This window comes from Gopherus flavomarginatus, chromosome 1 (genome assembly GCF_025201925.1).
Source record: "Gopherus flavomarginatus isolate rGopFla2 chromosome 1, rGopFla2.mat.asm, whole genome shotgun sequence".
NCBI classification, from domain to species: domain Eukaryota; kingdom Metazoa; phylum Chordata; order Testudines; family Testudinidae; genus Gopherus; species Gopherus flavomarginatus.
This window is the reverse complement of record NC_066617.1, coordinates 273418000-273429964: the sequence shown is the minus strand read 5'-3', so window position 1 is coordinate 273429964 and position 11965 is coordinate 273418000.

Genomic DNA, 11965 nt, shown 5'->3' with positions numbered 1-11965 from the left:
TCCCCTTGCCGAAGATGCAAAGGAAAAGGCTGTGTTCTCTACACCAGAGTGAGAGGCTGTGCTGCTGGAGAACTATGGAGTACAAGTGTTATCAGACACCAGGAGGCTCAAGAAGGCGTTTGGAGGAGGCCATGGGGAAGTAGCCCAGGGAGTTGTAGCTGTCATGCAGCTGTTACAAGAGGCACTATAGACAGCTGCAATCCACAGGGCCCTGGGCTGGAACCCGGAGTAGAGGGCGGGCCCAGGTTCCCCCCAAACCTCCCAACTCCTGATCAGACACAGGAGGAGTTGATCCAGACTGTGGGGAAGATCACTGAGGTGAGCAAATCTGCCAATAAGAGCAGGACCCACCAAGGTAGAGGAGGAACTTTGTCACAAATTATATATATATATATATATATATATATATATATATATATATTACTAGAAGAAAACCTGCAACTACAATAGAGAACTCCCTAAAATAAGTTATACACCTCTACCCCAATATAACGCGACCCGATATAACACAAATTCAGATATAACATGGTAAAGCAGTGCTCCGGGGCGGGGTGCGGGGGCAGGGCTGCGCATTCCAGCAGATCAAAGCAAGTTTGATATAACGCTGTTTCACCTATAATGCGGTAAGATTTTTTACTCCCGAGGACAGCATTATTTTGGGGTAGAGGTGTATTATTATCGTTCATAATTTGTGGAATTCTTACTTGTATCTGGGTCTGGGAAAACAGAAGCAGAGGAAGCACAGAGCATGTGCCTCTGTTCTGGAATAACTCCACAGAAGGTAGTATTACCTACTCTGCTTTCTTTCTATACTGGCAGAGTATGTGCTGCAAAGATTCCAGGGCACGAAGGATGCAAAGAGCATATATATAGTTTTCCTGTGTGGTGCAGGATTTTAATAGACCCACATTAACCTGTTACTACTGGGGGAATGCTGCACTGAAAAAATTAAAAAAATCTGTGCACAATATTTTAAAATTCTGCAAAATTCTGTATATTTGTCAAAATAACACACTATAATTGTCTAACAATACAGAGAACAAAAATGATTCACAAAATGTTTTTTGACAAATATTCCTTACAGAACTTTAACTAATAATTCGTATAAACTACAATACAGAAACATATTTCTCACACCTCTCAGAAGCAGTGCAAAGGTGTGGGGGAATCAGGGGTAATGAAGGAGCTGAGGGAGAAGGAAGCAATGGCTAGAAAGAAGCCTGGCCCCTTTCCCGGGCCAGGAGGTCACCTGATCCCTTTGTCTCCAACACCTTCAGCTGGCACCTTTGCAGAGGAGGGGCCCAGGCCATCAGTTGCTAGGAGACAGAGTGCCAGGCATTTAGGTGCACTGGCCCTTTGCTCTGCCAGATACTTAAGAACTGCCATGGGGACACTGAGGCACCAACACAGTATTCAGAGCAAACATTAAGAACTTTCCCAGTTCGTCACATCTCTCCCCCCTTTGAGACCGAACTGTGCGAGGTCACTCCAGCCAGTGACCTGGGGAAGTTCGAACCCACCAAGGTTGCCATGGATGCCCCAGCATCTCTCCCATTCCTTGGTGTGAGTTACACCAGGACAGTCCAGTTTCACGCCCTCCCTTAGGTCGGGTGTGCTTGATGGCACTTGCAAGCCGCATGTGGGAAGGTTTATGCGGCTTGAACCCTTTTGCTATCCCCAATACCCCTGGGGTTCAAACTGGGATGGGTCTTCTCCCAGCACTCTGGGCTGCAATTCGGGCTCCCTTGGTTAAGAGCCCCCATTTTGGCCTTTGCCAGCTTTGGGCTTGGGCAGCCACTTCCCACTTTGTGGCCCAGACACAACACCTCTGCCATCCCCCCTTGCACTTACCAGCTTTTAATGTCAGTCCCACCTCCTTGAGGCAGCCCAGCCCCCTCTTCACCTGGGACACCTGTTCCTCCCAGGTCTGGCTAAAGATGCACACGTAATCAGTGCCTGCCAGGGCCAAGTTCTCCACCCACCTCTGCTTGTCTAGAATCTCCCCAGGCCTAGGCATGGGGTCGGCATCGGACACTGTGATGGCTTTAAGCTTTTGACAGCCCCCATAAAACCAGATCATTTTGTCTCCCTTGGGGATCAGCCCCACGGGTGAGGCCCACGGGCTGTAAAATGGCTGGATCCCATCTAAAGCCAGCAGGTCCTTGACCTCTCTCTCCAGGTTCTGGGCTGCTTTCCCAGTGACTCTGAATGGGGAACACCCGATGGGGAGATTGGCTCCCACCTCAGGGAAGAGATCCCCCTGGGGGTCTTCCCCCTTCTTTATCCAATCCTCCCTCTTCAGGTCCAGGGGTCCCCTCACTCTCCTCCCATCCAGCAGCTCAAATGGGAAGATCCCTGTGGATTCCTGGGGCACCACCAGCTGCCTTCCGATTCCCCCCAGTTTTACTTCCCCTTGGGGAGCCCATTCCCGGTACAGGAATCCCTTCTCCGGCAGGACTCTGTCCCTGCAGCCTTCCCCAAGGAGGTTTGCAGCACTGTGGCTAGCAAGTTCCCTCAGCTTCTTCAAGGAGGAATCCTTCTGCACCTCGGTCTGGGATTCAGCAGCTGGGGCAGGGAGTAGGACCTGCTCCCTCTCGCTGGCTGGGCCTGGAGTCACAGCCCCCCTGAGCCCTGCCTGGAGGGTTGTTGGATGTGAGTGGGAGGAGTAGCGAATGTTTTGGGGTGTTTTTGGGAGAGGGAAGGATTGTTAAGGAGTTTGGGAGCTTCCCCCATGCAGACCTTGCTGATCCCTAGCCACATCAGCCCCATCCCCATGTGTCCCTTCCCTCCCACTCCCAATCAGCTCCTATCTCAATGCTGTCCCCCCCAGCTCCTGTGACCCCACCCCCGTCTGCTTCCCCCAGTAGCCCTTCTGAACCCATCAATGTGACTGGCCAGCCCCATGTGCCCCACTCTTTCTGTCCACCCCATATGCTGTGTATCCTCATCTGCCTCTACCTCTCTGCGGCTGGCTATTCTAGGCTTGAACCTACTGCCCTGTCTTCTGGCACCACAGCAGCACCTCTTGGGCAAAAGGTATAATTTCAGCCCTCCCTCATTTTCTTCAGGGGAAAAAAATTCTGTGGGGCAGATGAATTTGGCGCATGTGTAGTGGCACAGTATTCCTCCAGGAATAACCTGTATTCCCTGCTCTGTGCCTCCTCCCTGCAGTCTATGTTTTGGGCTGTAGGGAATATGCTCTGTTAGCCCCCCAGAGGTTTGCATTCCATGCTTTGTGTCTCCTTCCTCTGCTACCTACAGTTTGTGTGCTGCAAGGCTAGAACTCCTCAGTGGCAATCAAGTATCTTACAGCCTTTGATGGGGTTGCTTTAGCGCCTAAGAGTCCCTCCAACTGGCAGCAGATGGTACTATTACAGTTGTCATGTTATTGGTGTGCTTGGCTCTCTCAGCCCCAATCAGCCACCCTTGCTCTCCAAACACGAATAACACTGGGGTCTTCCCTCTGTGTGCTCCACAGGTAGAGGTCTTGCTCAGTACTGAATAGAGCCTGGAGCTGTATCCTCTCCTCATCAGATACCCCACACTGCTGAGAGCAGGGGAACAATGTGAGCCACCCCACATACCGATTCCTAGGCAGCCCTCTGTGGATACAGGGACTGAGTGGGATGGTGTCACAGGACAAAAGAGCCCCATTCTGCATGATACAAGGGAGATCTTCCTATAAAAGGTCCCATTTATACATGGACCTGAGAATAGTCTAGCTCAAAAATATCCAGAGTATACTTGTTTCTTAATAAATTTAACTCAAAAAAATGTAACAATGCCTATCTGTGGGTGCAATTTATGGATTTAAACAACAAAATTGAATTTGCTTAAGTTAATGATAGGTTTCACTTGTGCTATGACAGCATCTTGCACAGGCTATGAATATTCAAAGCAGAATACAGCGGATTATTCTTCTGATGGGAGAAATGAACATACTCCTCGGGGAATTCTGCACCAAAAATTAAAAATTCTACACCAAAAAAAATTCTGCACACAATATTTTAAAATTATTCAAAATTCTGCATATTTTATTTGTCAAAAATAATATCATACCAGTTTCAATTATTTTGGTAATTTATTTCAAAATATCTGTCCGCAAGTATGTCTGTAACAATACAGACCAAAAAAAAAAAAAGATTCTGGTAATTTTTTTTGACAAATATTTTCCTTATTAGGCATATTAATACAGAACTTTAAGTAATTCATTTAAATTACAATACAGAACTGTATTTCTCGCACCTCTCGGAAGCAGTGCAAAGGCTTGGGGGAGTCAGAAGTAATGGAGGAGCTGAGGGAGAGGGAAGGAAGCTGAAGTGAACCTGGATGGTTGTTGGGTGTGGGTGATACAAACACGGAACAGGATTTTTTGGGAGGGAGGGCAGAATAGTTGGGGAGCCTCCCGCATACAGACCTTGTGCCTGACTGAATGGGAGAAACTTGAGGTCAGCCATCTTCCCGTCCCTGCGCCCCACAACCCCATGGATCTCTACAGCCTCCTCCCCCATCTCCCATTCCCTGTCCTGATGTGGCCTTTCACCCCCTCAACTCCCTTCACCTCCTAGCTCAATGCTATCATCACACTAGCTCCTGAGCACATGCCCCCATCCGTCCCCTCCACTAGCCATTCTCAACTCCAGTCTGTGATCCTTCCCTCCCCCAGCAACCCCATGTGCCCCACCCTGTCTGTCCTAACCTGGCTCCACGGGTAGGGTGCTCTGATGAACTTCTACTCCCAAGGGGAATTCTGCACCACCTATAGAATTTCCCCCTCCCCCACAGAAAATACATTCTGCTTCAGATGTGCTGAAGTTCCACCTTTTAGCCACCAGAGGTCACAGTGGCATCAGAACAGCCAGCTGCATTCATGCTGCTGGCTGTTCTGGCAACACAGTGGCCTTTAGTGGGCAAAAGGCAAAACTGCAGCACTTGTTGGGCAGAATGTATTTTCTGCAGATAAAAAATAATGCCCAGTGGCGCAGAATTCCCCCAGGAGTAGAAAAAGAAGCAGAGGTCTTCAAGCAGTTCAATAAGATATTCTTGGTATGTTCTATTCCCCACAGCACTACCATGTAATACAGAATTCCTTTATTTGATAAAAAATACAATGTATTCCTGTCTCCTGTTTCTACCTCAAAATAAGTGTTCACACTGCGATTTCTATGGGAGTTAGGTATCTAAATATCTCTGAGGATCTACGCCTTCCTGTTGTTTGTGGAAGGACAGGGGAACTAGACTTTGATACAGTTCACATCTGTCTTTCAGCTCACACATGATCTCCTGGACACATGATCTGCAATCAACAAAATCAGTAGAAAAACAGAATAATTTAATTTTACCAGAAAGCAGTCATTTTATAACAAAGTGTAGATAGATTTGGATTTATACAGGCATCTTGTGATATGTTCCTGTCAGATCTTTCAAAATTTACTCTGAAGGCAAAGTAGAATCTTTTTGAAAAAAAAAATGAAAATGTTTGAGTTATAAGTCATTAAAAATTATGCTGACTAAAAGATTTGGCGTTTGTTTAATATTTTGTCACCTTTTCTGCAATAGCAGAACCTAGTTTGTTACTACTGCTTCAAACTTTCCATATAGTTACATCTCCTGGAAAACTATGAGCAGGCTATATTTGAAGGAAAATAGGATGGTAATGAGGCAAATTTATTAATGTTTTAAAGGATCATTTTGGGCCCAATCCCATTCCTGCTGATTTCAATGAGCATTATGGGCCCTATGGTTTTCCTACTGATGTCAATCAGGATTTATAGAGTGCCTTCAATGACAGAAGGATTTTGAACTATTGGCCTGACTCTAAAACAGGCGCAGGCAAACGTTTTGGCCTGAGGGCCACATCGGGTTTCCAAAATTGTATGGAGAGCCGGTTAGCAGAGACTGTGTCTTCCCAAACAGCCAGGCATGGCCCAGCCCCGCCCCCTATCAGACCTCTCCTGCTTCTTGCCCCCTGACGGCTCCTCCAGGACTCCTGCTCCATCCAACACCCCCCTTCTCCCTGTCCCCAGAACACCCCCAGAACCCCTGCCCATAACTGCCCCCTCTCCCCATCCAACCCCTCTCTCCTTCCTGACTGCCCCCCCCGGGACACCTACCCCCATTCAACCCTCGTTCCCTGGTCTATGACAGCCCCGACCCCTATCCACACTCCCACCCCCTGACCACCACCCCAAACTCCCCTGCCCTCTATCCAACCCCTCCTGCTCTGTGACCTCTTACCGTGCTTCCTGGGGCACCGGTGGCTGGCAGCGCTACAGCCATGCCACCCAGAGCACCAGGACAGGCAGCCGTGCTGCCCGGCTGGAGCCAGCCATGTCACCGCACAACACAGAACTTTGGGTCAGGCCCCAGCTCTGCAGCTGCACTGCCCCAGGAACTCGCAGCCCAGCCACCCAGAGCATCGTGACTGTGGCAGAGCGAGCTGAGGCTATGACGTAAGAGGAAGAGCAGGGGAGGGGCTGGGAGCGAGTCTCCCGGGCCAGGAGCTCAGGGGCCAGGCAGGAGGGTCCCGTGGGCTGGATGTGGCCTGCAGGCCATAGTTTGCCCACCTCCGCTCTACAAGTTCTTGCACCTAATGTAGTGATTTGTACCTGTGGAAAGGGGACGGAAAATGCTACCAAATAAATAATAGCATTTTACAGTGCCTTAGCACAAGTATAACTGACTATACAAGGTGAATTTGGCCCTATGCATATGTATGAACCAAGTTCTATTGAGTCGTTACATCTTTAAAAGAACACAAGGGGCTATCTGCAGTTGCCATTAACAGGAATCTAATAGAGATCTGGTAGAGGCCTGTGTTTTTGAGTTGCATGACCAGGATTTCTAGAAGTGACCTTACAGGAGTATGTTGCTAGTTCCAGAGAGGTGGTAGCTTGTCAACAGTTATGACTGCAACCTAGGCCCCATCCTGAGGCTTTCATCTCCCTTGTAAATCCCCTCCAAAGTGAAAAATACTAATGTTTATTTTGCAAGCCTCAATATCTCCTCACACCATTATCATTAATATATCATTTTCACAATACTATTAATTGCATATATGAAACTAATATTTCAAGCTACTTGGACATTTTACACTGTTACAAGCATTAATAATTCCCACTTTTTCAACTATTTACAGTATATGCGGGTGTAGTCTCTATGAAGACTCTACAATCACTGACACACATAGTGTTAACAATCTCAAACTTTCTATTTTATATTGGTATTGAAAGAAAATGTTTTAAGATACTGGGTTTCTTACCACAATGTATTCTATCACAATAATGAATAAAAGTAAACAAACATCTTACCTATTTTAGTCTGTTTTGCTGAGTCTAACTTATGCTAGCTTTTACATAAATATAACTTCATAATTATTTTGAATGTAGTTGCAGCTGTGTTTGTCCCAGGATATTAGAGAGACAAGATGGATGAGGCAATCTCTTTTATTGGACCAATTTCTGAAGAAACTTCTCTCTATTACCAAAAGGTCTTTCCCAGACCTGAAGAAGAGCACTGTGTGGGTCAAAAGCTTGTCTCTCTCACCAATAGAAGTTGGTTCAATAAAAGATATTTCCGCTTGCATATTGTGTCTCTATTTATTTTGAAACAGTCATAAAACACTCTGCAATTTTGCTTTTTCCACTTACTAGTGTAAGCAGAGTCTGAATGAGCTCTCCCCTGACATCTAGTGCTGAGCTGTGGAAAAGGACTTCAGGAGCAGACAATTCCCATCCTGTTCTACAAACACAGCACACATAATAAACCAGATGCCAACATGCCCCCTTTTTGGAGTTTGACTTTATTATAAAAGAAAAAAACAAAACATTAGTCCACTATTCTCTACACTCCATTTTCCATAAGCACAACTCAGTCTCCCACTAGAACTTTTCTGCTCAGAGAGGCACTCAGACCTCCCTTATATCCAGATAGATGGAGAATCACCTCCCTCAGGGTGCCAGTAGTACTCACTTCACCTTTGCATAGTCTGATTAATACATCTAATAGATGTGTTGCTTTATAAAGGGACAATACAATATGACACTGAAAGGGGAGGTTTAGTAGGGACAAACACAGCAAATTAATATGACCCAAAAATAAGGAAGGTTTATACTAGAAATCATAGGTGCCGACTCTATGGGTGCTCTGGGTCTGGAGCACCCATGGGTAAAAATTAGTGGGCGTTTTGCACCCACCAGCAGCCAAGCTCCCCTCACCCCCCATCCCATCTCCTCCGCCTCCTCCTCCTCCCCTGAGCACATTGCGTCCCCGCTCCTCTGCCTACCTCCAAGCGCTTTCCGCTCGGCCACCACCAAACAGCTGTTTGGCAGTGTTAGCATGCTCCGGGAGGAAGGGGAAGGAGTGGGAACATGGCACGTTCAGAGGAGGAGGCAGGACTGGGGTGGGGATTTGGGGAAGGGGTTGGAATGGGGGCGGGGAAGAGGCGGGCAGGGGTGGTGCCTCATTGAAGGGGTGGAGTGGGGGCAGGGCCAGGGAAGATGGGGGGTCGAGCACCCACAGAAAAGAGGGGAAGTTGGCACCTATGCTAGAAATGAGGAAAAAATCCGACGGAGATGACCAAAGTTAGTATAGGGTGTTTTAGGAAAATATTGCCAATTTACAACATTAACTTTTGGTACTTTGATTTGTGACATTTGAAATAAATGTGCTGTAGAACCTTACTTTGTAAATGTATTAAAACACCCAATAAAACTCTGGGTGACCTCCAGTTCCATTGTCTTGAGTGGGGCCAAGGTTTCATACTCTTTCTGCAGCATAAGTAGAAATTTTTCCTCTTGTTCTAGGCTCATGAATGTATTTTGGTTTTGTATTTACTTGAAAGTTGTGCTGACAATGAAATGCTTTTTAAAATGATTTACAGTGGATGATACAGCGGTCATTGTACTTGACAGCTTTGAACTGGAAACTGCCTTATCTATTACAAACAATCTTTGCTGTTTATTTACCTTTATATCCTGTTTTTATATGTTGATATGCATTTTCAATTTTGCTTCATCTTGGTTATTAAAATAGCCACAAATAGTAATACATTACCACAAATAATTTAGTCTCCAAATATTGCATCTATTTACTAAAATAACAAGCACCTTAAAGACTAAAAGATTTATTTGGGCATAAGCTTTTATGGGTAAAAAACCCCACTTCTTCAGATGCAATTCATTTTTTACCCACGAAAGCTTATGCCCAAATAAATCTGTTGGTCTTTAAGGTGACACTGGACTCCTTGTTGTTTTTGTGGACACAGACTAACACGGCTATCCCTGATACTTGACATCTATTTACTGTTCAGCATTACATGGTGTATATATATTACAAAGGTCTATAATATGACCGTCAGTGGTCTCATTGTAGGTTTCAACAGTGATGACTACATTAACAAGGCCAACTGACAACTCTTCAACACCATCTACTTTAAAGAACTCAATAAAGACCCCACACCATAGTTCACCCAGGAATTTAGGGATATCACCAAATCCTTCCCCAAACAACTCCAAGAGAAACTCTGTAACCTCACCCCAAGAACCCATACCAATGACCTTCTACATGCTTCCAAGATACGCAAACAAAGGAACGCAGGAAACCCATCAAATCTGGACATGATACTATTACGAAAGGAATATCAAGGCTCACAGAAACCAGGCTCAAACTATTCACCACACAAAGGGCCAGCTTCCTCCAGGACACAACTGACTTACTCCCGAAAATCCACATTAACAATTTCCCTCAGAACACCAATCTTGTCCTCCCTATACATCGACATCTCTCACAATGACAGCATCTCTGTCTGCCTCAAATATCTTCTAGAAAATTTCCATCACTGAGATATCCACCCCAAACACATCACCATACTCATCCATTTCATTGTCACCCATAACAGTTTTACATTCAACAACAAACACTTACTCCAACTCTTAAGAACAGCCATAGATATTAGCATGGCTTCCCAATATGCCAACAGCTTCCTGGGCAACCTCAAGGAAGAATTTCTGGATAAATGCATCACAAAACCAATAAACCTGAGATATATCAATGATATTTTCATCCTCTGGACAGAACCTAAACTACCTCACAGATTTCCACCACAACTTCAACAACCACCACCCATCCATCCATCAAACTCTCTCTAGAACACTCTCACACTAGCATCAACTTCCTGGATACCATGGTCAACTTTGACAATGGAACCCTATAGAAAATTATACACAAGAAACCTACGGATCACCACACTTACCTCCACAGATCCAATAACCACTGCAGACACACCAAGAAATCTGTAATCTACAGCCACTTATCTACTACAGAATATTTTCTGAGGAGAAAGTGTGGGATACGCAATTTAACATACTTTAAATCACCTCTACCAAACAAGGACACTCACTAGGAAAGTATATAGCATCATGGAACAGGCTACCCAAATACGTTTAGAGAACCTGCTTCAATACAGAAAAAACCCACTCTGACTGCATGCCTCTAGTTGTTAGCTACCACTCCACACTGGAACCTATATGAGATATCATCAAATAATTACAACTCATACTCAGTGTGGACCACATTCTGAAGAATTTTTTCCAGAATCCCATCTTCTGACCTTCAAACAACACCCCCCCAACATCACCAAGCTCATCTTCAGAAACAAGCTCCCAACAGACCAAGACTCAACAAATCAAAGTAACACCAGACCCTGCCATAACAACAGATGCAAAACCAGCAGACGTATATCCACTGCTACAATTATCATAACCTCCACAACACACCTTTTAAGATGTATGAGTCTTACACATGCCTATGACAACATGTGATGTACCTCATCCAGTACACTAAATGCCCCAATAACAACATGGGTGAAACCAGACAATCATTACGCTCTTAAATGAGCTCTCACAGAAAAATGATAAAAGACAAAACCACTGTATCACCCATGGGTAAACTCTTTTCACAGAACACTCACTCCATATCTGACCTCTCAGTCCTTATCCTCAAAGGAACCTGAACAACACTTTCAAAATATGAGCCTCAGAGCTTAAGTGTATTTGCTAGACACTAAAAATCATGGTTTTAATAACAACACTGGATTTATGCTGTATTACAATAATCTATAACCCACTAACTCCCCCTTTTCATCCTATGCCTTCAAAAAAGGTGTTAAGGGACACTTCACTTTGAATGGTCTCTTACTACACATATTAACTATTTATGCTAAACAATCTGTTTCACCTTGTATTTAGTTATGACCCTTCAAGTAACTTTCCCAGACCTGATGGAGACCTGTGTAGCTCAAAAGTTTGTCTCTTTCATCAACAGAAGTTGATCTAATAAAAGATATTACATCAACCACCTTGTCTCTCCACATGTCATATGGCAGCTGGTTTCTTATTTGAAAAAAGTGCCTTGCTCAAGTGGCATTCTTGCATGAATTGAAACATTACTGAAATTTCTGAATTACTGTGACTTGCAGTCCCTTTCATGGTCTCACTGGCATCTGCTGTAGTTCTCTAGTGTCTCTATCATATGTAGCTGGGTAGAATATTTAACTTCTTAAAATTTTCAATATCACTTCTCCCAAGACTACTTGGAAGTGGTCTCTGCCAGGTTTCCTTCCAGACTGAAGGATTCAAGTTGTTCAATGTTACCAACTGTTTCATTTACTCCTCACACCACCTCATTAGTGGGCGACACACTGGAGTCCAAAAGATTTAAGTTTATTCCCTGGTCTCAGGTTTCAAACCTTGCTCCAAAGGGCTAAGATCCTCAGCCCATGTCACAGTATTACTAAAGCTTGCAATTTTATCATAAGTCTAGTAACATTTGGTGTTTTTCCTAACATTCCAGCTCCTGATGTCAGATTGTATAAGCAGCCCCCATTCCACTTAAAAAGACTCTAACTCTCGTGGTTTTAGGGAAAAACGTGAAAGGGGGGGGGAGAAGAGATAACCCAAACAAATAC